The sequence below is a fragment of the Psittacula echo genome, assembly GCF_963264785.1.
Source record: "Psittacula echo genome assembly, contig: SCAFFOLD_148, whole genome shotgun sequence".
NCBI lineage: Eukaryota > Metazoa > Chordata > Aves > Psittaciformes > Psittacidae > Psittacula > Psittacula echo.
The window spans coordinates 20,200-23,036 of NW_027664192.1; positions in this window are offsets into that span (position 1 = coordinate 20,200).

Consider the following 2,837-nt stretch of genomic DNA (forward strand, 5'->3'; position numbering starts at 1 on the left):
GGGGGAAAGGGTTCGAAGTGAGGCGGAGTGATTGTGTAAAAGGAGGAAATGAGGAGTTGGAACAAAGGACGAGGGGAGGTGGCTGGAAAAAACGGGGGGAAAAGGGAGAAAATCCGGCCTGGAAGTGGGAAAACGCCGTGGAAAATGCTCCTTTAGGCTCTTTCTGGGGGGGGTTCCAGCTTTTTGGGCGCTCTAAGGGGGAAAAAAGCAACTTTGGGGCTGGTTTGAAGGGGTTTCCGTGGGGGATGGTGGTGGTGGAAGGGTCCCCCCCCCCCGCCTCCCATCCCAACCATTGTTCTCAGTTGGAAACGGGATCCGAAAACGAAGGGGAAAAGGGGGGAAAAGAACAAGTTTGAGCTGCGGAGGAGGAGGAGGGGACATTCCCGACGCTGGGAAGGAGGGAAAAGGGGTGTTTCACCTCCGCTCCAAGGCTGGGACTCAGGGGCCGGAGGGGCCGGAGCGAGGCCGAGCTCCCGCTGCCGAAGCGTGGGATAAGGATGCTTTGGGGGGGAGAAACCCCTCCAGAAGGGCTGCTCGGAGAAGGGGAAGGGAGTTTGGGGGGAAAAAGAGGGCTTTGGGGGCAAGAAAGAGGCAGAAAAGAGCCAAGAAACAACCCCAAAAGGCCACGGAAGCAGCCGGGAGCGGGCTCGGAACAGGGATTTCCCCGTTGCCAAGCGGGTTTAGGGGGGGGAAAGAGGGGTTTGAAACCCAGGTTTCCCCGTTTCTGTGCCGTTCGGGGGGGGAAAGGAGGGATCGAACCCCAAGTTTAACCATTTCGGGGCATTTCAGGAGGGGAAAGGGGGGGGTCGAACCCAAATTCCCCCATTTCTGAGCGGTTTTGGGGGGAAAAGAGGCATCCGAACCCCAAATTCACCCATTTCTGAGCGTTTAAGGGGAAAAAGGAGGGGGTTGAACCCCAAATTCACCCATTTCTGAGCATTTAAGGGGAAAAAGGAGGGGGTTGAACCCCAAATTCACCCATTTCTGAGCATTTAAGGGGAAAAGGAGGGGGTTGAACCCCAAATTCACCCATTTCTGAGCATTTAAGGGGAAAAGGAGGGGGTTGAACCCCAAATTCACCCATTTCTGAGCGTTTAAAGGGGAAAAGGAGGGGGTTGAACCCCAAATTCCCCCATTTCTGAGTGTTTAAGGGGAAAAAGGAGGGGGTTGAACCCCAAATTCCCCCATTTCTGAGTGTTTTAAGGGAAAAAGGAGGGGGTTGAACCCCAAATTCACCCATTTCTGAGCGTTTAAGGGGAAAAGGAAGGGGTTGAACCCCAAATTCCCCCATTTCTGAGTGTTTAAGGGGAAAAAGGAGGGGGTTGAACCCCAAATTCACCCATTTCTGAGCGTTTAAGGGGAAAAGGAAGGGGTTGAACCCCAAATTCACCCATTTCTGAGCGTTTAAGGGGGGAAAAGTGGGTCTAACCCCCGAATTTCCCCATTTTAGGAGTATTTCAGAGTGACTGAATTGAGTTAACATCAACTCTCGACTGCAGCCGGTCACTTGGGGCCAAAGGAGGGAACCCCCTCCAAATCCCATCCAAACGCCTGGAATTTGGGTCCGAAACGGGCAATTTTGGGTCCAAACAGTGCTAAAGACCCCAAGGAGCGGCTATCAGACGCTATCAAACGCTATCAGACGCTATCAAACGCTATCAAACGCTATCAAACGCTATCAAACGCTATCAAACGCCGTGGGACCGTCCTAAAGAGGGTCTATGGGGGGATAACGGTGACACCGCGATGCCATCGGCACCCAACAGCCACGCTATGGGGTACAACAGCCACCAGCACCCCCTGCCCCCCACCAAGGGCTGCAACAGCCCCATTGGGCCCCATAGGGCCCTACAGCCCCACATCATGGGGTGCAACAGCCAATATGGGCCCCATAGGCCTCTACTGCCCCACAGCACGGGCTCCATCAGCCCCCCAACTGCCCCTACAGCCCCACACCATGGGGTACAACAGCCCCATTGGGACCCATCAGCCCCCCAACTGCTTCTATATGGGTGCAAGAAGCCCATGGGGCTCCAAACTGCCCCTGTTGCCCCACACCATGGGGCACAACCCCCCCATAGACTCCTATAGCCCCACACCATGGGGCACAACAACCAGTATGGGCTCCATCAGCCCCATAGCCCCACACCATGGGGTACAACAGCCCCTATAGGCCCCTATAGCCCCACACCATGGGGTACAACAGCCCCATTGGGGGCTATATAGGGCCCTATAGCCCCACACCATGGGGTACAACAGCCCCATTGGGACTCATAGGACCCTATAGCCCCACACCATGGGGTACAACAGCCCCATTGGGGGCTATATAGGGCCCTATAGCCCCACACCATGGGGTACAACAGCCCCTATAGGACCCTATAGCCCCACACCATGGGGTACAACAGCCCCATTGGGGGCTATATAGGGCCCTATAGCCCCACACCATAGGGTACAACAGCCCCATTGGGACCCATAGGGCCCTACAGCCCCACACCATGGGGTACAACAGCCCCTATAGGCCCCTATAGCCCCACACCATGGGGTACAACAGCCCCCATTGGGACCCATAGGGCCCTATAGGCCCCACACCATGGGGTACAACAGCCCCATTGGGACTCATAGGACCCTATAGCCCCACACCATGGGGTACAACAGCCCCTATAGGCCCCTATAGCCCCACACCATGGGGTACAACAGCCCCATTGGGACCCATAGGGCCCTATAGCCCCACACCATGGGGTACAACAGCCCCATTGGGACTCATAGGACCCTATAGCCCCCACACCATGGGGTACAACAGCCCCTATAGGACCCTATAGCCCCACACCATGGGGTAC